The following is a 27,635-nucleotide window of genomic DNA, read 5'->3' on the forward strand; positions in this document are numbered from 1 at the left end:
GTTATGTGGTTCCTGTAGTAGCTTTGCTACAGTGGCCCTGTTATGTGGTTCCTGTAGTAGCTTCGCTACAGTCGCCCCGTTATGTGGTTCCTGTAGTAGCTTCGCTACTGTCGCCCTGTTATGTGGTTCCTGTAGTAGCTTTGCTACAGTGGCCCTGTTATGTCGTTCCTGTAGTAGCTTTGCTACAGTTGCCACGTTATGTGGTTCCTGTAGTAGCTTTGCTACAGTCGCCCCGTTATCTGGTTCCTGTAGTAGCTTTGCTACAGTCGCCCTGTTATGTTGTTCCTGTAGTAGCTTCGCTACAGTGGCCCCGTTATGGGGTTCCTGTAGTAGCTTTGCTACAGTCGCCCTGTTATGTGGTTCCGAAAGGAGCTTCGCTACAGTAGCCCTGTTATGTTTTTCCTGTAGTAGATTCGCTACAGTCGCCCCGTTATGTTGTTCCTGTAGTAGCTTTGCTACAGTCGCCCTGTTATGTGGTTCCTGTAGTAGCTTCACTACAGTTGCCCTGTTATGTGGTTCCTGTAGTAGTCTTGCTACAGTCCCCCCGTTATGTGGTTCCTGTAGTAGCTTTGCTACAGTCGCCCTGTTATGTGGTTCCTGTAGTAGCTTTGCTACAGTCGCCCTGTTATATGGTTCCTGTAGTAGCTTCACTACAGTTGCCCTGTTATGTGGTTCCTGTAGTAGCTTTGCTACAGTCGCCCTGTTATATGGTTCCTGTAGTAGCTTCACTACAGTTGCCCTGTTATGTGGTTCCTGTAGTAGCTTTGCTACAGTCACCCTGTTATGTGGTTCCTGTAGTAGCTTTGCTACAGTTGCCCTGTTATGCTGTTCCTGTAGTAGCTTCGCTACAGTGGCCCCGTTATGGGGTTCCTGTAGTAGCTTTGCTACAGTCGCCCTGTTATGTGGTTCCTACAGTAGCCCTGTTATGTGGTTCCTGTAGTAGCTTCGCTACAGTCGCCCCGTTATGTGGTTCCTGTAGTAGCTTCGCTAAAGTCGCCCTGTTATGTGGTTCCGAAAGGAGCTTTGCTACAGTCGCCCTGTTATGTGGTTCCTGTAGTAGCTTTGCTACAGTCGCCCTGTTATGTGGTTGCTGTAGTAGCTTTGCTACAGTCGCCCTGTTATGTGGTTCCTGTAGTAGCTTTGCTACAGTCGCCCTGTTATGTTGTTCCTGTAGTAGCTTCGCTACAGTGGCCCCGTTATGGGGTTCCTGTAGTAGCTTTGCTACAGTCGCCCTGTTATGTTGTTCCTGTAGTAGCTTCGCTACAGTGGCCCCGTTATGGGGTTCCTGTAGTAGCTTTGCTACAGTCGCCCTGTTGTGTGGTTCCTACAGTAGCCCTGTTATGTGGTTCCTGTAGTAGCTCCGCTACAGTCGCCCCGTTATGTGGTCCCTGTAGTAGCTTCGCTAAAGTCGCCCTGTTATGTGGTTCCTGTAGTAGCTTCGCTACAGTCGCCCCGTTATGTGGTTCCTGTAGTAGCTTCGCTAAAGTCGCCCTGTTATGTGGTTCCTGTAGTAGCTTCGCTACAGTCGCCCCGTTATGTGGTTCCTGTAGTAGCTTCGCTAAAGTCGCCCTGTTATGTGGTTCCTGTAGTAGCTTTGCTACAGTCGCCCTGTTATGTGGTTCCTGTAGTAGCTTTGCTACAGTCGCCCTGTTATTTGGTTCCGAAAGGACCTTCGCTACAGTAGCCCTGTTATGTGGTTCCTGTAGTAGCTTCGCTACAGTCGCCCCTTTATGTGGTTCCTGTAGTAGCTTCGCTACAGTCGCCCTGTTATGTGGTTCCTACAGTAGCCCTGTTATGTGGTTCCTGTAGTAGCTTTGCTACAGTCGCCCCGTTATGTTGTTCCTATAGTAGCTTTGCTACTGTCGCCCTGTTATGTGGTTCCTGTAGTAGCTTTGCTACAGTCGCCCCGTTATGTGGTTCCTGTAGTAGCTTTGCTACAGTGGCCCTGTTATGTGGTTCCTGTAGTAGCTTCGCTACAGTCGCCCCGTTATGTGGTTCCTGTAGTAGCTTCGCTACTGTCGCCCTGTTATGTGGTTCCTGTAGTAGCTTTGCTACAGTGGCCCTGTTATGTGGTTCCTGTAGTAGTCTTGCTACAGTCCCCCCGTTATGTGGTTCCTGTAGTAGCTTTGCTACAGTCGCCCCGTTATCTGGTTCCTGTAGTAGCTTTGCTACAGTCGCCCTGTTATATGGTTCCTGTAGTAGCTTCACTACAGTTGCCCTGTTATGTGGTTCCTGTAGTAGCTTTGCTACAGTCGCCCTGTTATGTGGTTCCTGTAGTAGCTTTGCTACAGTTGCCCTGTTATGCTGTTCCTGTAGTAGCTTCGCTACAGTGGCCCCGTTATGGGGTTCCTGTAGTAGCTTTGCTACAGTCGCCCTGTTATGTGGTTCCTACAGTAGCCCTGTTATGTGGTTCCTGTAGTAGCTTCGCTACAGTCGCCCCGTTATGTGGTTCCTGTAGTAGCTTCGCTAAAGTCGCCCTGTTATGTGGTTCCGAAAGGAGCTTTGCTACAGTCGCCCTGTTATGTGGTTCCTGTAGTAGCTTTGCTACAGTCGCCCTGTTATGTGGTTGCTGTAGTAGCTTTGCTACAGTCGCCCTGTTATGTGGTTCCTGTAGTAGCTTTGCTACAGTCGCCCTGTTATGTTGTTCCTGTAGTAGCTTCGCTACAGTGGCCCCGTTATGGGGTTCCTGTAGTAGCTTTGCTACAGTCGCCCTGTTATGTTGTTCCTGTAGTAGCTTCGCTACAGTGGCCCCGTTATGGGGTTCCTGTAGTAGCTTTGCTACAGTCGCCCTGTTGTGTGGTTCCTACAGTAGCCCTGTTATGTGGTTCCTGTAGTAGCTCCGCTACAGTCGCCCCGTTATGTGGTCCCTGTAGTAGCTTCGCTAAAGTCGCCCTGTTATGTGGTTCCTGTAGTAGCTTTGCTACAGTCGCCCTGTTATGTGGTTCCTGTAGTAGCTTCTCTACAGTCGCCTTGTTATGTGGTTCCTGTAGTAGCTTTGCTACAGTCGCCCCGTTATGTGGTCCCTGTAGTAGCTTCGCTAAAGTCGCCCTGTTATGTGGTTCCTGTAGTAGCTTCGCTACAGTCGCCCCGTTATGTGGTTCCTGTAGTAGCTTCGCTAAAGTCGCCCTGTTATGTGGTTCCTGTAGTAGCTTCGCTACAGTCGCCCCGTTATGTGGTTCCTGTAGTAGCTTCGCTAAAGTCGCCCTGTTATGTGGTTCCTGTAGTAGCTTTGCTACAGTCGCCCTGTTATGTGGTTCCTGTAGTAGCTTTGCTACAGTCGCCCTGTTATTTGGTTCCGAAAGGACCTTCGCTACAGTAGCCCTGTTATGTGGTTCCTGTAGTAGCTTCGCTACAGTCGCCCCTTTATGTGGTTCCTGTAATAGCTTCGCTACAGTCGCCCTGTTATGTGGTTCCTACAGTAGCCCTGTTATGTGGTTCCTGTAGTAGCTTTGCTACAGTCGCCCCGTTATGTTGTTCCTATAGTAGCTTCGCTACTGTCGCCCTGTTATGTGGTTCCTGTAGTAGCTTTGCTACAGTCGCCCCGTTATGTGGTTCCTGTAGTAGCTTTGCTACAGTGGCCCTGTTATGTGGTTCCTGTAGTAGCTTCGCTACAGTCGCCCCGTTATGTGGTTCCTGTAGTAGCTTCGCTACTGTCGCCCTGTTATGTGGTTCCTGTAGTAGCTTTGCTACAGTGGCCCTGTTATGTGGTTCCTGTAGTAGCTTTGCTACAGTTGCCACGTTATGTGGTTCCTGTAGTAGCTTTGCTACAGTCGCCCCGTTATCTGGTTCCTGTAGTAGCTTTGCTACAGTCGCCCTGTTATGTTGTTCCTGTAGTAGCTTCGCTACAGTGGCCCCGTTATGGGGTTCCTGTAGTAGCTTTGCTACAGTCGCCCTGTTATGTGGTTCCGAAAGGAGCTTCGCTACAGTAGCCCTGTTATGTTTTTCCTGTAGTAGATTCGCTACAGTCGCCCCGTTATGTGGTTCCTGTAGTAGCTTCGCTACAGTCGCCCTGTTATGTGGTTCCTACAGTAGCCCTGTTATGTGGTTCCTGTAGTAGCTTCGCTACAGTCGCCCCGTTATGTGGTTCCTGTAGTAGCTTCGCTACAGTCGCCCTGTTATTTGGTTCCTGTAGTAGCTTTGCTACAGTCGACGTGTTATGTGGTTCCTGTAGTAGCTTTGCTACAGTCGTCCTGTTATGTGGTTCCTGTAGTAGCTTTGCTACAGTCGCCCTGTTATGTGGTTCCTGTAGTAGCTTCGCTACAGTCGCCCCGTTATGTTGTTCCTGTAGTAGCTTTGCTACAGTCGCCCTGTTATGTGGTTCCTGTAGTAGCTTCACTACAGTTGCCCTGTTATGTGGTTCCTGTAGTAGTCTTGCTACAGTCCCCCCGTTATGTGGTTCCTGTAGTAGCTTTGCTACAGTCGCCCTGTTATGTGGTTCCTGTAGTAGCTTTGCTACAGTCGCCCTGTTATATGGTTCCTGTAGTAGCTTCACTACAGTTGCCCTGTTATGTGGTTCCTGTAGTAGCTTTGCTACAGTCGCCCTGTTATGTGGTTCCTGTAGTAGCTTTGCTACAGTTGCCCTGTTATGCTGTTCCTGTAGTAGCTTCGCTACAGTGGCCCCGTTATGGGGTTCCTGTAGTAGCTTTGCTACAGTCGCCCTGTTATGTGGTTCCTACAGTAGCCCTGTTATGTGGTTCCTGTAGTAGCTTCGCTACAGTCGCCCCGTTATGTGGTTCCTGTAGTAGCTTCGCTAAAGTCGCCCTGTTATGTGGTTCCGAAAGGAGCTTTGCTACAGTCGCCCTGTTATGTGGTTCCTGTAGTAGCTTTGCTACAGTCGCCCTGTTATGTGGTTGCTGTAGTAGCTTTGCTACAGTCGCCCTGTTATGTGGTTCCTGTAGTAGCTTTGCTACAGTCGCCCTGTTATGTTGTTCCTGAAGTAGCTTCGCTACAGTGGCCCCGTTATGGGGTTCCTGTAGTAGCTTTGCTACAGTCGCCCTGTTATGTTGTTCCTGTAGTAGCTTCGCTACAGTGGCCCCGTTATGGGGTTCCTGTAGTAGCTTTGCTACAGTCGCCCTGTTGTGTGGTTCCTACAGTAGCCCTGTTATGTGGTTCCTGTAGTAGCTCCGCTACAGTCGCCCCGTTATGTGGTCCCTGTAGTAGCTTCGCTAAAGTCGCCCTGTTATGTGGTTCCTGTAGTAGCTTTGCTACAGTCGCCCTGTTATGTGGTTCCTGTAGTAGCTTCTCTACAGTCGCCTTGTTATGTGGTTCCTGTAGTAGCTTTGCTACAGTCGCCCCGTTTTGTGGTTCCTGTAGTAGCTTTGCTACAGTCGCCCCGTTATCTGGTTCCTGTAGTAGCTTTGCTACAGTCGCCCTGTTATGTGGTTCCTGTAGTAGCTTTGCTACAGTTGCCCTGTTATGTGGTTCCGAAAGGAGCTTTGCTTCAGTCGCCCCGTTATATTGTTCCTGTAGTAGCTTTGCTACAGTCGCCCTGTTAAGTGGTTCCTGTAGTAGCTTTGCTACAGTCGCCCTGTTATGTGGTTCCTGTAGTAGCTTTGCTACAGTCGCCCTGTTATGTGGTTCCTGTAGTAGCTTTGCTACAGTCGCCCTTTCATGTGGTTCCTGTAGTAGCTTTTCTACAGTCGCCCTGTTATGTTGTTCCTGTAGTAGCTTCGCTACAGTGGCCCCGTTATGGGGTTCCTGTAGTAGCTTCGCTACAGTCGCCCTGTTATGTGGTTCCGAAAGGAGCTTCGCTACAGTAGCCCTGTTATATTTTTCCTGTAGTAGATTCGCTACTGTCGCCCCGTTATGTGGTTCCGAAAGGAGTTTCGCTACAGTGGCCCCGTTATGGGGTTCCTGTAGTAGCTTTGCTACAGTCGCCCTGTTATGTGGTTCCGAAAGGAGCTTCGCTACACTAGCCCTGTTATGTTTTTCCTGTAGTAGCTTCGCTACAGTCGCCCCGTTATGTGGTTCCTGTAGTAGCTTCGCTAAAGTCGCCCTGTTATGTGGTTCCTACAGTAGCCCTGTTATGTGGTTCCTGTAGTAGCTTTGCTACAGTCGCCCTGTTATGTTGTTCCTGTAGTAGCTTCGCTACAGTGGCCCTGTTATGTGGTTCCTACAGTAGCCCTGTTATGTGGTTCCTGTAGTAGCTTCGCTACAGTCGCCCCGTTATGTGGTTCCTGTAGTAGCTTCGCTACTGTCGCCCTGTTATGTGGTTCCTGTAGTAGCTTTGCTACAGTGGCCCTGTTATGTGGTTCCTGTAGTAGCTTTGCTACAGTTGCCACGTTATGTGGTTCCTGTAGTAGCTTTGCTACAGTCTCCCCGTTATCTGGTTCCTGTAGTAGCTTTGCTACAGTCACCCTGTTATGTGGTTCCTGTAGTACGGTCGCCATGTTATGTGGTTCCTGTAGTAGCTTCGCTACAGTCGCCCTGTTATGTGGTTCCTACAGTAGCCCTGTTATGTGGTTCCTGTAGTAGCTTTGCTACAGTCGCCCCGTTATCTGGTTCCTGTAGTAGCTTTGCTACAGTCACCCTGTTATGTGGTTCCGAAAGGAGCTACGCTACAGTCGCCCCGTTATGTGGTTTCTGTAGTAGCTTCGCTACAGTCGACCTGTTATGTGGTTGCTGTAGTAGCTTTGCTACAGTGGCTCTGTCATGTGGTTCCTGTAGTAACTTTGCTACAGTCGCCCTGTTATGTGGTTCCTGTAGTAGCTTTGCTACAGTCGCCCTGTTATGTGGTTCCTGTAGTAGTTTCGCTACAGTCGCCCCGTTATGTGGTTCCTGTAGTAGCTTCGCTACTGTCGCCCTGTTATGTGGTTCCTGTAGTAGCTTTGCTACAGTGGCCCTGTTATGTGGTTCCTGTAGTAGCTTTGCTACAGTTGCCACGTTATGTGGTTCCTGTAGTAGCTTTGCTACAGTCGCCCCGTTATCTGGTTCCTGTAGTAGCTTTGCTACAGTCACCCTGTTATGTGGTTCCTGTAGTACGGTCGCCATGTTATGTGGTTCCTGTAGTAGCTTTGCTACAGTCGCCCTGTTATGTTGTTCCTGTAGTAGCTTCGCTACAGTGGCCCCGTTATGGGGTTCCTGTAGTAGCTTTGCTACAGTCGTCCTGTTATGTGGTTCCGAAAGGAGCTTCGCTACAGTAGCCCTGTTATGGGGTTCCTGTAGTAGCTTTGCTACAGTCGCCCTATTATGTGGTTCCGAAAGGAGCTTTGCTACAGTCGCCCCGTTATATTGTTCGTGTAGTAGCTTTGCTACAGTCGCCCTGTTATGTGGTTCCTGTATTAGATTTGCTACAGTCGCCCTGTTATGTGGTCCCTGAAGTAGCTTTGCTACAGTCGCCCTGTTATGTGGTTCCTGTAGTAGCTTTGCTACAGTCGCCCTGTTATGTGGTTCCGAAAGGAGCTTCGCTACAGTAGCCCTGTTATGTTTTTCCTGTAGTAGATTCGCTACAGTCGCCACGTTATGTGGTTCCTGTAGTAGCTTCGCTACAGTCGCCCTGTTATGTGGTTCCTGTAGTAGCTTCGCTACAGTCGCCCCGTTATGTGGTTCCTGTAGAAGCTTCGCTACAGTCGCCCTGTTATGTGGTTCCTACAGTAGCCCTGTTATGTGGTTCCTGTAGTAGCTTCGCTACAGTCGCCCCGTTATGTGGTTCCTGTAGTAGCTTCGCTAAAGTCGCCCTGTTATGTGGTTCCTGTAGTAGCTTTGCTACAGTCGCCCTGTTATGTGGTACCGAAAGGAGCTTCGCTACAGTAGCCCTGTTATGTTTTTCCTGTACTAGATTCGCTACAGTCGCCCCGTTATGTGGTTCCTGTAGTAGCTTCGCTACAGTCGCCCTGTTAAGTGGTTCCTACAGTAGCCCTGTTATGTGGTTCCTGTAGTAGCTTCGCTACAGTCGCCCCGTTATGTGGTTCCTGTAGTAGCTTCGCTACAGTCGCCCTGTTATGTGGTTCCTACAGTAGCCCTGTTATGTGGTTCCTGTAGTAGCTTCGCTACAGTCGCCCCGTTATGTGGTTCCTGTAGTAGCTTCGCTAATGTCGCCCTGTTATGTGGTTCCTGTAGTAGCTTTGCTACAGTCGCCCTGTTATGTGGTTCCTGTAGTAGCTTTGCTACAGTCGCCCTGTTATTTGGTTCCGAAAGGACCTTCGCTACAGTAGCCCTGTTATGTGGTTCCTGTAGTAGCTTCGCTACAGTCGCCCTGTTATGTGGTTCCTACAGTAGCCCTGTTTTGTTGTTCCTGTAGTAGCTTCGCTACAGTGGCCCCGTTATGGGGTTCCTGTAGTAGATTTGCTACAGTCGCCCTGTTATGTGGTTCCGAAAGGAGCTTCGCTACAGTAGCCCTGTTATGTTTTTCCTGTAGTAGATTCGCTACAGTCGCCCCGTTATGTGGTTCCTGTAGTAGCTTCGCTACAGTCGCCCTGTTATGTGGTTCCTACAGTAGCCCTGTTATGTGGTTCCTGTAGTAGCTTCGCTACAGTCGCCCCGTTATGTGGTTCCTGTAGTAGCTTCGCTACAGTCGCCCTGTTATTTGGTTCCTGTAGTAGCTTTGCTACAGTCAACGTGTTATGTGGTTCCTGTAGTAGCTTTGCTACAGTCGTCCTGTTATGTGGTTCCTGTAGTAGCTTTGCTACAGTCGCCCTGTTATGTGGTTCCTGTAGTAGCTTCGCTACAGTCGCCCCGTTATGTTGTTTCTGTAGTAGCTTTGCTACAGTCGCCCTGTTATGTGGTTCCTGTAGTAGCTTCACTACAGTTGCCCTGTTATGTGGTTCCTGTAGTAGTCTTGCTACAGTCCCCCCGTTATGTGGTTCCTGTAGTAGCTTTGCTACTGTCGCCCTGTTATGTGGTTCCTGTAGTAGCTTTGCTACAGTCGCCCTGTTATGTGGTTCCTGTAGTAGCTTCACTACAGTTGCCCTGTTATGTGGTTCCTGTAGTAGCTTTGCTACAGTCGCCCTGTTATGTGGTTCCTGTAGTAGCTTTGCTACAGTTGCCCTGTTATGCTGTTCCTGTAGTAGCTTCGCTACAGTGGCCCCGTTATGGGGTTCCTGTAGTAGCTTTGCTACAGTTGCCCTGTTATGCTGTTCCTGTAGTAGCTTCGCTACAGTGGCCCCGTTATGGGGTTCCTGTAGTAGCTTTGCTACAGTCGCCCTGTTATGTGGTTCCTACAGTAGCCCTGTTATGTGGTTCCTGTAGTAGCTTCGCTACAGTCGCCCCGTTATGTGGTTCCTGTAGTAGCTTCGCTAAAGTCGCCCTGTTATGTGGTTCCGAAAGGAGCTTTGCTACAGTCGCCCTGTTATGTGGTTCCTGTAGTAGCTTTGCTACAGTCGCCCTGTTATGTGGTTGCTGTAGTAGCTTTGCTACAGTCGCCCTGTTATGTGGTTCCTGTAGTAGCTTTGCTACAGTCGCCCTGTTATGTTGTTCCTGTAGTAGCTTCGCTAAAGTGGCCCCGTTATGGGGTTCCTGTAGTAGCTTTGCTACAGTCGCCCTGTTGTGTGGTTCCTACAGTAGCCCTGTTATGTGGTTCCTGTAGTAGCTCCGCTACAGTCGCCCCGTTATTCGGTTCCTGTAGTAGCTTCGCTAAAGTCGCCCTGTTATGTGGTTCCTGTAGTAGCTTTGCTACAGTCGCCCTGTTATGTGGTTCCTGTAGTAGCTTCGCTACAGTCGCCTTGTTATGTGGTTCCTGTAGTAGCTTTGCTACAGTCGCCCCGTTATGTGGTTCCTGTAGTAGCTTTGCTACAGTCGCCCCGTTATCTGGTTCCTGTAGTAGCTTTGCTACAGTCGCCCTGGTATGTGGTTCCTGTAGTAGCTTTGCTACAGTTGCCCTGTTATGTGGTTCCGAAAGGAGCTTCGCTTCGGTCGCCCCGTTATATTGTTCCTGTAGTAGCTTTGCTACAGTCGCCCTGTTAAGTGGTTCCTGTAGTAGCTTTGCTACAGTCGCCCTGTTATGTGGTTCCTGTAGTAGCTTTGCTACAGTCGCCCTGTTATGTGGTTCCTGTAGTAGCTTTGCTACAGTCGCCCTGTTATGTGGTTCCTGTAGTAGCTTCGCTACAGTCGCCTTGTTATGTGGTTCCTGTAGTAGCTTCGCTACAGTGGCCCCGTTATGGGGTTCCTGTAGTAGCTTCGCTACAGTCGCCCTGTTATGTGGTTCCGAAAGGAGCTTCGCTACAGTAGCCCTGTTATATTTTTCCTGTAGTAGATTCGCTACTGTCGCCCCGTTATGTGGTTCCTACAGTAGCCCTGTTATGTGGTTCCTGTAGTAGCTTTGCTACAGTCGCCCCGTTATGTGGTTCCTGTAGTAGCTTTGCTACAGTGGCCCTGTTATGTGGTTCCTGTAGTAGCTTCGCTACAGTCGCCCCGTTATGTGGTTCCTGTAGTAGCTTCGCTACTGTCGCCCTGTTATGTGGTTCCTGTAGTAGCTTTGCTACAGTGGCCCTGTTATGTGGTTCCTGTAGTAGCTTTGCTACAGTTGCCACGTTATGTGGTTCCTGTAGTAGCTTTGCTACAGTCGCCCCGTTATCTGGTTCCTGTAGTAGCTTTGCTACAGTCGCCCTGTTATGTTGTTCCTGTAGTAGCTTCGCTACAGTGGCCCCGTTATGGGGTTCCTGTAGTAGCTTTGCTACAGTCGCCCTGTTATGTGGTTCCGAAAGGAGCTTCGCTACAGTAGCCCTGTTATGTTTTTCCTGTAGTAGATTCGCTACAGTCGCCCCGTTATGTGGTTCCTGTAGTAACTTCGGTACAGTCGCCCTGTTATGTGGTTCCTACAGTAGCCCTGTTATGTGGTTCCTGTAGTAGCTTCGCTACAGTCGCCCCGTTATGTGGTTCCTGTAGTAGCTTCGCTACAGTCGCCCTGTTATTTGGTTCCTGTAGTAGCTTTGCTACAGTCGCCATGTTATGTGGTTCCTGTAGTAGCTTTGCTACAGTCGTCCTGTTATGCGGTTCCTGTAGTAGCTTTGCTACAGTCGCCCTGTTATGTGGTTCCTGTAGTAGCTTCGCTACAGTCGCCCCGTTATGTTGTTCCTGTAGTAGCTTTGCTACAGTCGCCCTGTTATGTGGTTCCTGTAGTAGCTTCACTACAGTTGCCCTGTTATGTGGTTCCTGTAGTAGTCTTGCTACAGTCCCCCCGTTATGTGGTTCCTGTAGTAGCTTTGCTACAGTCGCCCTGTTATGTGGTTCCTGTAGTAGCTTTGCTACAGTTGCCCTGTTATGTGGTTCCGAAAGGAGCTTCGCTACAGTCGTCCCGTTATGTGGTTTCTGTAGTAGCTTTGCTACAGTCGCCCTGTTATGTGGTTCCGAAAGGAGCTTCGCTACAGTGGCCCCGTTATGTGGTTCCTGTAGTAGCTTCGCTACAGTCGCCCTGTTATATTGTTCCTGTTGTAGCTCTGCTACAGTGGCCCTGTTATGTGGTTCCTGTAGTAGCTTTGCTACAGTCGCCCCGTTTTGTTGTTCCTGTAGTAGCTTCCCTACAGTGGCCCCGTTATGTGGTTCCTGTAGTAGCTTCGCTACAGTCGCCCTGTTATGTGGCTCCTGTAGTAGCTTTGCTACAGTCGCCCTGTTATGTGGTTCCTGTAGTGGCTTTGCTACAGTCGCCCTGTTATGTGGTTCCTGTAGTAGCTTCGCTATAGTAGCCCTGTTATGTGGTTCCTGTAGTAGCTTTGCTACAGTCGCCCCGTTATGTGGTCCCTGTAGTAGCTTTGCTACAGTCGCTCCGTTATGTGGTGCCGAAAGGAGTTTCGCTACAGTCGCCCCGTTATATTGTTCCTGTAGTAGCTTTGCTACAGTCGCCCTGTTATGTGGTTCCTGTAGTAGATTTGCTACAGTCGCCCTGTTATGTGGTTCCTTTAGTAGCTTTGATACAGTCGCCCTGTTATGTTGTTCCTGTACTAGCTTTGCTACAGTCGCCCTGTTTTGTGGTTCCTGTAGTAGTTTTGCTACAGTCGCCCTGTTATGTGGTTCCTGTAGTAGCTTTGCTACAGTCGCCCTGTTATGTTGTTCCTGTAGTAGCTTCGCTACAGTGGCCCCGTTATGGGGTTCCTGTAGTAGCTTTGCTACAGTCGCCCTGTTATGTGGTTCCGAAAGGAGCTTCGCTACACTAGCCCTGTTATGTTTTTCCTGTAGTAGCTTCGCTACAGTCGCCCCGTTATGTGGTTCCTGTAGTAGCTTCGCTACAGTCGCCCTGTTATGTGGTTCCTGTAGTGGCTTTGCTACAGTCGCCCTGTTATGTGGTTCCTGTAGTGGCTTTGCTACGGTCGCCCTGTTATGTGGTTCCTACAGTAGCCCTGTTATGTGGTTCCTGTAGTAGCTTTACTACAGTCGCCCTGTTATATTGTTCCTGTAGTAGCTTCGCTACAGTGGCCCTGTTATGTGGTTCCTACAGTAGCCCTGTTATGTGGTTCCTGTAGTAGCTTCGCTACAGTCGCCCCGTTATGTGGTTCCTGTAGTAGCTTCGCTACTGTCGCCCTGTTATGTGGTTCCTGTAGTAGCTTTGCTACAGTGGCCCTGTTATGTGGTTCCTGTAGTAGCTTTGCTACAGTTGCCACGTTATGTGGTTCCTGTAGTAGCTTTTCTACAGTCTCCCCGTTATCTGGTTCCTGTAGTAGCTTTGCTACAGTCACCCTGTTATGTGGTTCCTGTAGTACGGTCGCCATGTTATGTGGTTCCTGTAGTAGCTTCGCTACAGTGGCCCTGTTATGTGGTTCCTACAGTAGCCCTGTTATGTGGTTCCTGTAGTAGCTTTGCTACAGTCGCCCCGTTATCTGGTTCCTGTAGTAGCTTTGCTACAGTCACCCTGTTATGTGGTTCCGAAAGGAGCTACGCTACAGTCGCCCCGTTATGTGGTTTCTGTAGTAGCTTCGCTACAGTCGACCTGTTATGTGGTTGCTGTAGTAGCTTTGCTACAGTGGCCCTGTCATGTGGTTCCTGTAGTAACTTTGCTACAGTCACCCTGTTATGTGGTTCCTGTAGTGGCTTTGCTACGGTCGCCCTGTTATGTGGTTCCTACAGTAGCCCTGTTATGTGGTTCCTGTAGTAGCTTTACTACAGTCGCCCTGTTATGTTGTTCCTGTAGTAGCTTCGCTACAGTGGCCCTGTTATGTGGTTCCTACAGTAGCCCTGTTATGTGGTTCCTGTAGTAGCTTCGCTACAGTCGCCCCGTTATGTGGTTCCTGTAGTAGCTTCGCTACTGTCGCCCTGTTATGTGGTTCCTGTAGTAGCTTTGCTACAGTGGCCCTGTTATGTGGTTCCTGTAGTAGCTTTGCTACAGTTGCCACGTTATGTGGTTCCTGTAGTAGCTTTGCTACAGTCTCCCCGTTATCTGGTTCCTGTAGTAGCTTTGCTACAGTCACCCTGTTATGTGGTTCCTGTAGTACGGTCGCCATGTTATGTGGTTCCTGTAGTAGCTTCGCTACAGTGGCCCTGTTATGTGGTTCCTACAGTAGCCCTGTTATGTGGTTCCTGTAGTAGCTTTGCTACAGTCGCCACGTTATCTGGTTCCTGTAGTAGCTTTGCTACAGTCACCCTGTTATGTGGTTCCGAAAGGAGCTACGCTACAGTCGCCCCGTTATGTGGTTTCTGTATTAGCTTCGCTACAGTCGACCTGTTATGTGGTTGCTGTAGTAGCTTTGCTACAGTGGCCCTGTCATGTGGTTCCTGTAGTAACTTTGCTACAGTCGCCTTGTTATGTGGTTCCTGTAGTAGCTTTGCTACAGTCGCCCTGTTATGTGGTTCCTGTAGTAGCTTCGCTACAGTCGCCCTGTTATGTGGTTCCTGTAGTAGCTTCGCTACTGTCGCCCTGTTATGTGGTTCCTGTAGTAGCTTTGCTACAGTGGCCCTGTTATGTGGTTCCTGTAGTAGCTTTGCTACAGTTGCCACGTTATGTGGTTCCTGTAGTAGCTTTGCTACAGTCGCCCCGTTATCTGGTTCCTGTAGTAGCTTTGCTACAGTCACCCTGTTATGTGGTTCCTGTATTACGGTCGCCATGTTATGTGGTTCCTGTAGTAGCTTTGCTACAGTCGCCCTGTTATGTTGTTCCTGTAGTAGCTTCGCTACAGTGGCCCCGTTATGGGGTTCCTGTAGTAGCTTTGCTACAGTCGTCCTGTTATGTGGTTCCGAAAGGAGCTTCGCTACAGTAGCCCTGTTATGGGGTTCCTGTAGTAGCTTTGCTACAGTCGCCCTATTATGTGGTTCCGAAAGGAGCTTTGCTACAGTCGCCCCGTTATATTGTTCGTGTAGTAGCTTTTCTACAGTCGCCCTGTTATGTGGTTCCTGTATTAGATTTGCTACAGTCGCCCTGTTATGTGGTTCCTGAAGTAGCTTTGCTACAGTCGCCCTGTTATGTGGTTCCTGTAGTAGCTTTGCTACAGTCGCCCTGTTATGTGGTTCCGAAAGGAGCTTCGCTACAGTAGCCCTGTTATGTTTTTCCTGTAGTAGATTCGCTACAGTCGCCCCGTTATGTGGTTCCTGTAGTAGCTTCGCTACAGTCGCCCTGTTATGTGGTTCCTACAGTAGCCCTGTTATGTGGTTCCTGTAGTAGCTTCGCTACAGTCGCCCCGTTATGTGGTTCCTGTAGAAGCTTCGCTACAGTCGCCCTGTTATGTGGTTCCTACAGTAGCCCTGTTATGTGGTTCCTGTAGTAGCTTCGCTACAGTCGCCCCGTTATGTGGTTCCTGTAGTAGCTTCGCAAAAGTCGCCCTGTTATGTGGTTCCCGTAGTAGCTTTGCTACAGTCGCCCTGTTATGTGGTTCCTGTATTAGCTTCGCTACAGTCGACCTGTTATGTGGTTGCTGTAGTAGCTTTGCTACAGTGGCCCTGTCATGTGGTTCCTGTAGTAACTTTGCTACAGTCGCCTTGTTATGTGGTTCCTGTAGTAGCTTTGCTACAGTCGCCCTGTTATGTGGTTCCTGTAGTAGCTTCGCTACAGTCGCCCCGTTATGTGGTTCCTGTAGTAGCTTCGCTACTGTCGCTCTGTTATGTGGTTCCTGTAGTAGCTTTGCTACAGTGGCCCTGTTATGTGGTTCCTGTAGTAGCTTTGCTACAGTTGCCACGTTATGTGGTTCCTGTAGTAGCTTTGCTACAGTCGCCCCGTTATCTGGTTCCTGTAGTAGCTTTGCTACAGTCACCCTGTTATGTGGTTCCTGTATTACGGTCGCCATGTTATGTGGTTCCTGTAGTAGCTTTGCTACAGTCGCCCTGTTATGTTGTTCCTGTAGTAGCTTCGCTACAGTGGCCCCGTTATGGGGTTCCTGTAGTAGCTTTGCTACAGTCGTCCTGTTATGTGGTTCCGAAAGGAGCTTCGCTACAGTAGCCCTGTTATGGGGTTCCTGTAGTAGCTTTGCTACAGTCGCCCTATTATGTGGTTCCGAAAGGAGCTTTGCTACAGTCGCCCCGTTATATTGTTCGTGTAGTAGCTTTTCTACAGTCGCCCTGTTATGTGGTTCCTGTATTAGATTTGCTACAGTCGCCCTGTTATGTGGTTCCTGAAGTAGCTTTGCTACAGTCGCCCTGTTATGTGGTTCCTGTAGTAGCTTTGCTACAGTCGCCCTGTTATGTGGTTCCGAAAGGAGCTTCGCTACAGTAGCCCTGTTATGTTTTTCCTGTAGTAGATTCGCTACAGTCGCCCCGTTATGTGGTTCCTGTAGTAGCTTCGCTACAGTCGCCCTGTTATGTGGTTCCTACAGTAGCCCTGTTATGTGGTTCCTGTAGTAGCTTCGCTACAGTCGCCCCGTTATGTGGTTCCTGTAGAAGCTTCGCTACAGTCGCCCTGTTATGTGGTTCCTACAGTAGCCCTGTTATGTGGTTCCTGTAGTAGCTTCGCTACAGTCGCCCCGTTATGTGGTTCCTGTAGTAGCTTCGCAAAAGTCGCCCTGTTATGTGGTTCCCGTAGTAGCTTTGCTACAGTCGCCCTGTTATGTGGTTCCGAAAGGAGCTTCGCTACAGTGGCCCCGTTTTGGGGTTCCTGTAGTAGCTTCGCTACAGTCGCCCCGTTATGTGGTTCCTGTAGTAGCTTCGCTACAGTCGCCCTGTTATGTGGTTCCTACAGTAGCCCTGTTATGTGGTTCCTGTAGTAGCTTCGCTAAAGTCGCCCTGTTATGTTGTTCCTGTAGTAGCTTCGCTACAGTGGCCCTGTTATGTGGTTCCTACAGTAGCCCTGTTATGTGGTTCCTATAGTAGCTTCGCTACAGTCGCCCCGTTATGTGGTTCCTGTAGTAGCTTCGCTACTGTCGCCCTGTTATGTGGTTCCTGTAGTAGCTTTGCTACAGTGGCCCTGTTATGTGGTTCCTGTAGTAGCTTTGCTACAGTTGCCACGGTATGTGGTTCCTGTAGCAGCTTTGCTACAGTCTCCCCGTTATCTGGTTCCTGTAGTAGCTTTGCTACAGTCACCCTGTTATGTGGTTCCTGTAGTACGGTCGCCATGTTATGTGGTTCCTGTAGTAGCTTCGCTACAGTGGCCCTGTTATGTGGTTCCTACAGTAGCCCTGTTATGTGGTTCCTGTAGTAGCTTTGCTACAGTCGCCCCGTTATCTGGTTCCTGTAGTAGCTTTGCTACAGTCACCCTGTCATGTGGTTCCGAAAGGAGCTACGCTACAGTCGCCCCGTTATGTGGTTTCTGTAGTAGCTTCGCTACAGTCGACCTGTTATGTGGTTGCTGTAGTAGCTTTGCTACAGTGGCCCTGTCATGTGGTTCCTGTAGTAGGGTCGCCATGTTATGTGGTTCCTGTAGTAGCTTCGCTACAGTGGCCCTGTTATGTGGTTCCTACAGTAGCCCTGTTATGTGGTTCCTGTAGTAGCTTTGCTACAGTCGCCCCGTTATCTGGTTCCTGTAGTAGCTTTGCTACAGTCACCCTGTTATGTGGTTCCGAAAGGAGCTACGCTACAGTCGCCCCGTTATGTGGTTTCTGTAGTAGCTTCGCTACAGTCGACCTGTTATGTGGTTGCTGTAGTAGCTTTGCTACAGTGGCCCTGTCATGTGGTTCCTGTAGTAACTTTGCTACAGTCACCCTGTTATGTGGTTCCTGTAGTGGCTTTGCTACGGTCGCCCTGTTATGTGGTTCCTACAGTAGCCCTGTTATGTGGTTCCTGTAGTAGCTTTACTACAGTCGCCCTGTTATGTTGTTCCTGTAGTAGCTTCGCTACAGTGGCCCTGTTATGTGGTTCCTACAGTAGCCCTGTTATGTGGTTCCTGTAGTAGCTTCGCTACAGTCGCCCCGTTATGTGGTTCCTGTAGTAGCTTCGCTACTGTCGCCCTGTTATGTGGTTCCTGTAGTAGCTTTGCTACAGTGGCCCTGTTATGTGGTTCCTGTAGTAGCTTTGCTACAGTTGCCACGTTATGTGGTTCCTGTAGTAGCTTTGCTACAGTCTCCCCGTTATCTGGTTCCTGTAGTAGCTTTGCTACAGTCACCCTGTTATGTGGTTCCTGTAGTACGGTCGCCATGTTATGTGGTTCCTGTAGTAGCTTCGCTACAGTGGCCCTGTTATGTGGTTCCTACAGTAGCCCTGTTATGTGGTTCCTGTAGTAGCTTTGCTACAGTCGCCACGTTATCTGGTTCCTGTAGTAGCTTTGCTACAGTCACCCTGTTATGTGGTTCCGAAAGGAGCTACGCTACAGTCGCCCCGTTATGTGGTTTCTGTATTAGCTTCGCTACAGTCGACCTGTTATGTGGTTGCTGTAGTAGCTTTGCTACAGTGGCCCTGTCATGTGGTTCCTGTAGTAACTTTGCTACAGTCGCCTTGTTATGTGGTTCCTGTAGTAGCTTTGCTACAGTCGCCCTGTTATGTGGTTCCTGTAGTAGCTTCGCTACAGTCGCCCTGTTATGTGGTTCCTGTAGTAGCTTCGCTACTGTCGCCCTGTTATGTGGTTCCTGTAGTAGCTTTGCTACAGTGGCCCTGTTATGTGGTTCCTGTAGTAGCTTTGCTACAGTTGCCACGTTATGTGGTTCCTGTAGTAGCTTTGCTACAGTCGCCCCGTTATCTGGTTCCTGTAGTAGCTTTGCTACAGTCACCCTGTTATGTGGTTCCTGTATTACGGTCGCCATGTTATGTGGTTCCTGTAGTAGCTTTGCTACAGTCGCCCTGTTATGTTGTTCCTGTAGTAGCTTCGCTACAGTGGCCCCGTTATGGGGTTCCTGTAGTAGCTTTGCTACAGTCGTCCTGTTATGTGGTTCCGAAAGGAGCTTCGCTACAGTAGCCCTGTTATGGGGTTCCTGTAGTAGCTTTGCTACAGTCGCCCTATTATGTGGTTCCGAAAGGAGCTTTGCTACAGTCGCCCCGTTATATTGTTCGTGTAGTAGCTTTTCTACAGTCGCCCTGTTATGTGGTTCCTGTATTAGATTTGCTACAGTCGCCCTGTTATGTGGTTCCTGAAGTAGCTTTGCTACAGTCGCCCTGTTATGTGGTTCCTGTAGTAGCTTTGCTACAGTCGCCCTGTTATGTGGTTCCGAAAGGAGCTTCGCTACAGTAGCCCTGTTATGTTTTTCCTGTAGTAGATTCGCTACAGTCGCCCCGTTATGTGGTTCCTGTAGTAGCTTCGCTACAGTCGCCCTGTTATGTGGTTCCTACAGTAGCCCTGTTATGTGGTTCCTGTAGTAGCTTCGCTACAGTCGCCCCGTTATGTGGTTCCTGTAGAAGCTTCGCTACAGTCGCCCTGTTATGTGGTTCCTACAGTAGCCCTGTTATGTGGTTCCTGTAGTAGCTTCGCTACAGTCGCCCCGTTATGTGGTTCCTGTAGTAGCTTCGCAAAAGTCGCCCTGTTATGTGGTTCCCGTAGTAGCTTTGCTACAGTCGCCCTGTTATGTGGTTCCTGTATTAGCTTCGCTACAGTCGACCTGTTATGTGGTTGCTGTAGTAGCTTTGCTACAGTGGCCCTGTCATGTGGTTCCTGTAGTAACTTTGCTACAGTCGCCTTGTTATGTGGTTCCTGTAGTAGCTTTGCTACAGTCGCCCTGTTATGTGGTTCCTGTAGTAGCTTCGCTACAGTCGCCCCGTTATGTGGTTCCTGTAGTAGCTTCGCTACTGTCGCCCTGTTATGTGGTTCCTGTAGTAGCTTTGCTACAGTGGCCCTGTTATGTGGTTCCTGTAGTAGCTTTGCTACAGTTGCCACGTTATGTGGTTCCTGTAGTAGCTTTGCTACAGTCGCCCCGTTATCTGGTTCCTGTAGTAGCTTTGCTACAGTCACCCTGTTATGTGGTTCCTGTATTACGGTCGCCATGTTATGTGGTTCCTGTAGTAGCTTTGCTACAGTCGCCCTGTTATGTTGTTCCTGTAGTAGCTTCGCTACAGTGGCCCCGTTATGGGGTTCCTGTAGTAGCTTTGCTACAGTCGTCCTGTTATGTGGTTCCGAAAGGAGCTTCGCTACAGTAGCCCTGTTATGGGGTTCCTGTAGTAGCTTTGCTACAGTCGCCCTATTATGTGGTTCCGAAAGGAGCTTTGCTACAGTCGCCCCGTTATATTGTTCGTGTAGTAGCTTTTCTACAGTCGCCCTGTTATGTGGTTCCTGTATTAGATTTGCTACAGTCGCCCTGTTATGTGGTTCCTGAAGTAGCTTTGCTACAGTCGCCCTGTTATGTGGTTCCTGTAGTAGCTTTGCTACAGTCGCCCTGTTATGTGGTTCCGAAAGGAGCTTCGCTACAGTAGCCCTGTTATGTTTTTCCTGTAGTAGATTCGCTACAGTCGCCCCGTTATGTGGTTCCTGTAGTAGCTTCGCTACAGTCGCCCTGTTATGTGGTTCCTACAGTAGCCCTGTTATGTGGTTCCTGTAGTAGCTTCGCTACAGTCGCCCCGTTATGTGGTTCCTGTAGAAGCTTCGCTACAGTCGCCCTGTTATGTGGTTCCTACAGTAGCCCTGTTATGTGGTTCCTGTAGTAGCTTCGCTACAGTCGCCCCGTTATGTGGTTCCTGTAGTAGCTTCGCAAAAGTCGCCCTGTTATGTGGTTCCCGTAGTAGCTTTGCTACAGTCGCCCTGTTATGTGGTTCCGAAAGGAGCTTCGCTACAGTGGCCCCGTTATGGGGTTCCTGTAGTAGCTTCGCTACAGTCGCCCCGTTATGTGGTTCCTGTAGTAGCTTCGCTACAGTCGCCCTGTTATGTGGTTCCTACAGTAGCCCTGTTATGTGGTTCCTGTAGTAGCTTCGCTAAAGTCGCCCTGTTATGTTGTTCCTGTAGTAGCTTCGCTACAGTGGCCCTGTTATGTGGTTCCTACAGTAGCCCTGTTATGTGGTTCCTATAGTAGCTTCGCTACAGTCGCCCCGTTATGTGGTTCCTGTAGTAGCTTCGCTACTGTCGCCCTGTTATGTGGTTCCTGTAGTAGCTTTGCTACAGTGGCCCTGTTATGTGGTTCCTGTAGTAGCTTTGCTACAGTTGCCACGGTATGTGGTTCCTGTAGCAGCTTTGCTACAGTCTCCCCGTTATCTGGTTCCTGTAGTAGCTTTGCTACAGTCACCCTGTTATGTGGTTCCTGTAGTACGGTCGCCATGTTATGTGGTTCCTGTAGTAGCTTCGCTACAGTGGCCCTGTTATGTGGTTCCTACAGTAGCCCTGTTATGTGGTTCCTGTAGTAGCTTTGCTACAGTCGCCCCGTTATCTGGTTCCTGTAGTAGCTTTGCTACAGTCACCCTGTCATGTGGTTCCGAAAGGAGCTACGCTACAGTCGCCCCGTTATGTGGTTTCTGTAGTAGCTTCGCTACAGTCGACCTGTTATGTGGTTGCTGTAGTAGCTTTGCTACAGTGGCCCTGTCATGTGGTTCCTGTAGTAGCTTTGCTACAGTCGCCCTGTTATGTGGTTCCGAAAGGAGCTTCGCTACAGTAGCCCTGTTATGTTTTTCCTGTAGTAGATTCGCTACAGTCGCCCCGTTATGTGGTTCCTGTAGTAGCTTCGCTACAGTCGCCCTGTTATATGGTTCCTACAGTAGGCCTGTTATGTGCTTCCTGTAGTAGCTTCGCTACAGTCGCCCCGTTATGTGGTTCCTGTAGTAGCTTCGCTACAGTCGCCCTGTTATGTGGTTCCTACAGTAGCCCTGTTATGTGGTTCCTGTAGTAGCTCCGCTAAAGTCGCCCTGTTATGTGGTTCCTACAGTAGCCCTGTTATGTGGTTCCTGTAGTAGCTTCGCTACAGTCGCCCCGTTATGTGGTTCCTGTAGTAGCTTCGCTACAGTCGCCCTGTTATGTGGTTCCTACAGTAGCCCTGTTATGTGGTTCCTGTAGTAGCTTCGCTAAAGTCGCCCTGTTATGTGGTTCCTGTAGTAGCTTTGCTACAGTCGCCCTGTTATGTGGTTCCTGTAGTAGCTTTGCTACAGTCGCCCTGTTATGTGGTTCCTGTAGTAGCTTTGCTACAGTCGCCCCGTTATGTGGTTCCTGTAGTAGCTTCGCTACAGTCGCCCTGTTATGTGGTTCCTACAGTAGCCCTGTTATGTGGTTCCTGTAGTAGCTTCGCTAAAGTCGCCCTGTTATGTTGTTCCTGTAGTAGCTTCGCTACAGTGGCCCTGTTATGTGGTTCCTACAGTAGCCCTGTTATGTGGTTCCTATAGTAGCTTCGCTACAGTCGCCCCGTTATGTGGTTCCTGTAGTAGCTTCGCTACTGTCGCCCTGTTATGTGGTTCTTGTAGTAGCTTTGCTACAGTGGCCCTGTTATGTGGTTCCTGTAGTAGCTTTGCTACAGTTGCCACGGTATGTGGTTCCTGTAGCAGCTTTGCTACAGTCTCCCCGTTATCTGGTTCCTGTAGTAGCTTTGCTACAGTCACCCTGTTATGTGGTTCCTGTAGTACGGTCGCCATGTTATGTGGTTCCTGTAGTAGCTTCGCTACAGTGGCCCTGTTATGTGGTTCCTACAGTAGCCCTGTTATGTGGTTCCTGTAGTAGCTTTGCTACAGTCGCCCCGTTATCTGGTTCCTGTAGTAGCTTTGCTACAGTCACCCTGTCATGTGGTTCCGAAAGGAGCTACGCTACAGTCGCCCCGTTATGTGGTTTCTGTAGTAGCTTCGCTACAGTCGACCTGTTATGTGGTTGCTGTAGTAGCTTTGCTACAGTGGCCCTGTCATGTGGTTCCTGTAGTAACTTTGCTACAGTCGCCCTGTTATGTGGTTCCTGTAGTAGCTTTGCTACAGTCGCCCTGTTATGAGGTTCCGAAAGGAGCTTCGCTACAGTAGCCCTGTTATGTTTTTCCTGTAGTAGATTCGCTACAGTCGCCCCGTTATGTGGTTCCTGTAGTAGCTTCGCTACAGTCGCCCTGTTATGTGGTTCCTACAGTAGCCCTGTTATGTGGTTCCTGTAGTAGCTTCGCTACAGTCGCCCCGTTATGTGGTTCCTGTAGAAGCTTCGCTACAATCGCCCTGTTATGTGGTTCCTACAGTAGCCCTGTTATGTGGTTCCTGTAGTAGCTTCGCTACAGTCGCCCCGTTATGTGGTTCCTGTAGTAGCTTCGCTAAAGTCGCCCTGTTATGTGGTTCCTGTAGGAGCTTTGCTACAGTCGCCCTGTTATGTGGTTCCGAAAGGAGCTTCGCTACAGTAGCCCTGTTATGTTTTTCCTGTAGTAGATTCGCTACAGTCGCCCCGTTATGTGGTTCCTGTAGTAGCTTCGCTACAGTCGCCCTGTTATATGGTTCCTACAGTAGCCCTGTTATGTGCTTCCTGTAGTAGCTTCGCTACAGTCGCCCCGTTATGTGGTTCCTGTAGTAGCTTCGCTACAGTCGCCCTGTTATGTGGTTCCTACAGTAGCCCTGTTATGTGGTTCCTGTAGTAGCTCCGCTAAAGTCGCCCTGTTATGTGGTTCCTACAGTAGCCCTGTTATGTGGTTCCTGTAGTAGCTTCGCTACAGTCGCCCCGTTATGTGGTTCCTGTAGTAGCTTCGCTACAGTCGCCCTGTTATGTGGTTCCTACAGTAGCCCTGTTATGTGGTTCCTGTAGTAGCTTCGCTAAAGTCGCCCTGTTATGTGGTTCCTGTAGTAGCTTTGCTACAGTCGCCCTGTTATGTGGTTCCTGTAGTAGCTTTGCTACAGTCGCCCTGTTATTTGGTTCCGAAAGGACCTTCGCTACAGTAGCCCTGTTATGTGGTTCCTGTAGTAGCTTCGCTACAGTCGCCCCGTTATGTGGTTCCTGTAGAAGCTTCGCTACAGTCGCCCTGTTATGTGGTTCCTACAGTAGCCCTGTTATGTGGTTCCTGTAGTAGCTTCGCTACAGTCGCCCCGTTATGTGGTTCCTGTAGTAGCTTCGCTAAAGTCGCCCTGTTATGTGGTTCCTGTAGTAGCTTTGCTACAGTCGCTCTGTTATGTGGTTCCGAAAGGAGCTTCGCTACAGTGGCCCCGTTATGGGGTTCCTGTAGTAGCTTTGCTACAGTCGCCCTGTTATGTGGTTCCTACAGTAGCCCTGTTATGTGGTTCCTGTAGTAGCTTTGCTACAGTCGCCCTGTTATGTTGTTCCTGTAGTAGCTTCGCTACAGTGGCCCTGTTATGTGGTTCCTACAGTAGCCCTGTTATGTGGTTCCTATAGTAGCTTCGCTACAGTCGCCCCGTTATGTGGTTCCTGTAGTAGCTTCGCTACTGTCGCCCTGTTATGTGGTTCCTGTAGTAGCTTTGCTACAGTGGCCCTGTTATGTGGTTCCTGTAGTAGCTTTGCTACAGTTGCCACGTTATGTGGTTCCTGTAGCAGCTTTGCTACAGTCTCCCCGTTATCTGGTTCCTGTAGTAGCTTTGCTACAGTCACCCTGTTATGTGGTTCCTGTAGTACGGTCGCCATGTTATGTGGTTCCTGTAGTAGCTTCGCTACAGTGGCCCTGTTATGTGGTTCCTACAGTAGCCCTGTTATGTGGTTCCTGTAGTAGCTTCGCTACAGTCGCCCCGTTATGTGGTTCCTGTAGTAGCTTCGCTAAAGTCGCCCTGTTATGTGGTTCCTGTAGTAGCTTTGCTACAGTCGCCCTGTTATGTGGTTCCGAAAGGAGCTACGCTACAGTCGCCCCGTTATGTGGTTTCTGTAGTAGCTTCGCTACAGTCGACCTGTTATGTGGTTGCTGTAGTAGCTTTGCTACAGTGGCCCTGTCATGTGGTTCCTGTAGTAACTTTGCTACAGTCGCCCTGTTATGTGGTTCCTGTAGTAGCTTTGCTACAGTCGCCCTGTTATGAGGTTCCGAAAGGAGCTTCGCTACAGTAGCCCTGTTATGTTTTTCCTGTAGTAGATTCGCTACAGTCGCCCCGTTATGTGGTTCCTGTAGTAGCTTCGCTACAGTCGCCCTGTTATGTGGTTCCTACAGTAGCCCTGTTATGTGGTTCCTGTAGTAGCTTCGCTACAGTCGCCCCGTTATGTGGTTCCTGTAGTAGCCTCGCTAAAGTCGCCCTGTTATGTGGTTCCTGTAGTAGCTTTGCTACAGTCGCCCTGTTATGTGGTTCCGAAAGGAGCTTCGCTACAGTAGCCCTGTTATGTTTTTCCTGTAGTAGATTCGCTACAGTCGCCCCGTTATGTGGTTCCTGTAGTAGCTTCGCTACAGTCGCCCTGTTATATGGTTCCTACAGTAGCCCTGTTATGTGCTTCCTGTAGTAGCTTCGCTACAGTCGCCCCGTTATGTGGTTCCTGTAGTAGCTTCGCTACAGTCGCCCTGTTATGTGGTTCCTACAGTAGCCCTGTTATGTGGTTCCTGTAGTAGCTCCGCTAAAGTCGCCCTGTTATGTGGTTCCTACAGTAGCCCTGTTATGTGGTTCCTGTAGTAGCTTCGCTACAGTCGCCCCGTTATGTGGTTCCTGTAGTAGCTTCGCTACAGTCGCCCTGTTATGTGGTTCCTACAGTAGCCCTGTTATGTGGTTCCTGTAGTAGCTTCGCTAAAGTCGCCCTGTTATGTGGTTCCTGTAGTAGCTTTGCTACAGTCGCCCTGTTATGTGGTTCCTGTAGTAGCTTTGCTACAGTCGCCCTGTTATTTGGTTCCGAAAGGACCTTCGCTACAGTAGCCCTGTTATGTGGTTCCTGTAGTAGCTTCGCTACAGTCGCCCCGTTATGTGGTTCCTGTAGAAGCTTCGCTACAGTCGCCCTGTTATGTGGTTCCTACAGTAGCCCTGTTATGTGGTTCCTGTAGTAGCTTCGCTACAGTCGCCCCGTTATGTGGTTCCTGTAGTAGCTTCGCTAAAGTCGCCCTGTTATGTGGTTCCTGTAGTAGCTTTGCTACAGTCGCCCTGTTATGTGGTTCCGAAAGGAGCTTCGCTACAGTGGCCCCGTTATGGGGTTCCTGTAGTAGCTTTGCTACAGTCGCCCTGTTATGTGGTTCCTACAGTAGCCCTGTTATGTGGTTCCTGTAGTAGCTTTGCTACAGTCGCCCTGTTATGTTGTTCGTGTAGTAGCTTCGCTACAGTGGCCCTGTTATGTGGTTCCTACAGTAGCCCTGTTATGTGGTTCCTATAGTAGCTTCGCTACAGTCGCCCCGTTATGTGGTTCCTGTAGTAGCTTCGCTACTGTCGCCCTGTTATGTGGTTCCTGTAGTAGCTTTGCTACAGTGGCCCTGTTATGTGGTTCCTGTAGTAGCTTTGCTACAGTTGCCACGTTATGTGGTTCCTGTAGCAGCTTTGCTACAGTCTCCCCGTTATCTGGTTCCTGTAGTAGCTTTGCTACAGTCACCCTGTTATGTGGTTCCTGTAGTACGGTCGCCATGTTATGTGGTTCCTGTAGTAGCTTCGCTACAGTGGCCCTGTTATGTGGTTCCTACAGTAGCCCTGTTATGTGGTTCCTGTAGTAGCTTCGCTACAGTCGCCCCGTTATGTGGTTCCTGTAGTAGCTTCGCTAAAGTCGCCCTGTTATGTGGTTCCTGTAGTAGCTTTGCTACAGTCGCCCTGTTATGTGGTTCCGAAAGGAGCTACGCTACAGTCGCCCCGTTATGTGGTTTCTGTAGTAGCTTCGCTACAGTCGACCTGTTATGTGGTTGCTGTAGTAGCTTTGCTACAGTGGCCCTGTCATGTGGTTCCTGTAGTAACTTTGCTACAGTCGCCCTGTTATGTGGTTCCTGTAGTAGCTTTGCTACAGTCGCCCTGTTATGAGGTTCCGAAAGGAGCTTCGCTACAGTAGCCCTGTTATGTTTTTCCTGTAGTAGATTCGCTACAGTCGCCCCGTTATGTGGTTCCTGTAGTAGCTTCGCTACAGTCGCCCTGTTATGTGGTTCCTACAGTAGCCCTGTTATGTGGTTCCTGTAGTAGCTTCGGTACAGTCGCCCCGTTATGTGGTTCCTGTAGTAGCCTCGCTAAAGTCGCCCTGTTATGTGGTTCCTGTAGTAGCTTTGCTACAGTCGCCCTGTTATGTGGTTCCGAAAGGAGCTTCGCTACAGTAGCCCTGTTATGTTTTTCCTGTAGTAGATTCGCTACAGTCGCCCCGTTATGTGGTTCCTGTAGTAGCTTCGCTACAGTCGCCCTGTTATGTGGTTCCTACAGTAGCCCTGTTATGTGGTTCCTGTAATAGCTTCGCTAAAGTCGCCCTGTTATGTGGTTCCTGTAGTAGCTTTGCTACAGTCGCCCTGTTATGTGGTTCCTGTAGTAGCTTTGCTACAGTCGCCCTGTTATTTGGTTCCGAAAGGACCTTCGCTACAGTAGCCCTGTTATGTGGTTCCTGTAGTAGCTTCGCTACAGTCGCCCCGTTATGTGGTTCCTGTAGAAGCTTCGCTACAGTCGCCCTGTTATGTGGTTCCTACAGTAGCCCTGTTATGTGGTTCCTGTAGTAGCTTCGCTACAGTCGCCCCGTTATGTGGTTCCTGTAGTAGCTTCGCTAAAGTCGCCCTGTTATGTGGTTCCTGTAGTAGCTTTGCTACAGTCGCCCTGTTATGTGGTTCCGAAAGGAGCTTCGCTACAGTGGCCCCGTTATGGGGTTCCTGTAGTAGCTTTGCTACAGTCGCCCTGTTATGTGGTTCCTACAGTAGCCCTGTTATGTGGTTCCTGTAGTAGCTTTGCTACAGTCGCCCTGTTATGTTGTTCCTGTAGTAGCTTCGCTACAGTGGCCCTGTTATGTGGTTCCTACAGTAGCCCTGTTATGTGGTTCCTATAGTAGCTTCGCTACAGTCGCCCCGTTATGTGGTTCCTGTAGTAGCTTCGCTACTGTCGCCCTGTTATGTGGTTCCTGTAGTAGCTTTGCTACAGTGGCCCTGTTATGTGGTTCCTGTAGTAGCTTTGCTACAGTTGCCACGTTATGTGGTTCCTGTAGCAGCTTTGCTACAGTCTCCCCGTTATCTGGTTCCTGTAGTAGCTTTGCTACAGTCACCCTGTTATGTGGTTCCTGTAGTACGGTCGCCATGTTATGTGGTTCCTGTAGTAGCTTCGCTACAGTGGCCCTGTTATGTGGTTCCTACAGTAGCCCTGTTATGTGGTTCCTGTAGTAGCTTCGCTACAGTCGCCCCGTTATGTGGTTCCTGTAGTAGCTTCGCTAAAGTCGCCCTGTTATGTGGTTCCTGTAGTAGCTTTGCTACAGTCGCCCTGTTCTGTGGTTCCGAAAGGAGCTACGCTACAGTCGCCCCGTTATGTGGTTTCTGTAGTAGCTTCGCTACAGTCGACCTGTTATGTGGTTGCTGTAGTAGCTTTGCTACAGTGGCCCTGTCATGTGGTTCCTGTAGTAACTTTGCTACAGTCGCCCTGTTATGTGGTTCCTGTAGTAGCTTTGCTACAGTCGCCCTGTTATGAGGTTCCGAAAGGAGCTTCGCTACAGTAGC

This window comes from Gasterosteus aculeatus, chromosome Y (assembly GCF_964276395.1).
Source record: "Gasterosteus aculeatus chromosome Y, fGasAcu3.hap1.1, whole genome shotgun sequence".
Classification (NCBI taxonomy): domain Eukaryota; kingdom Metazoa; phylum Chordata; class Actinopteri; order Perciformes; family Gasterosteidae; genus Gasterosteus; species Gasterosteus aculeatus.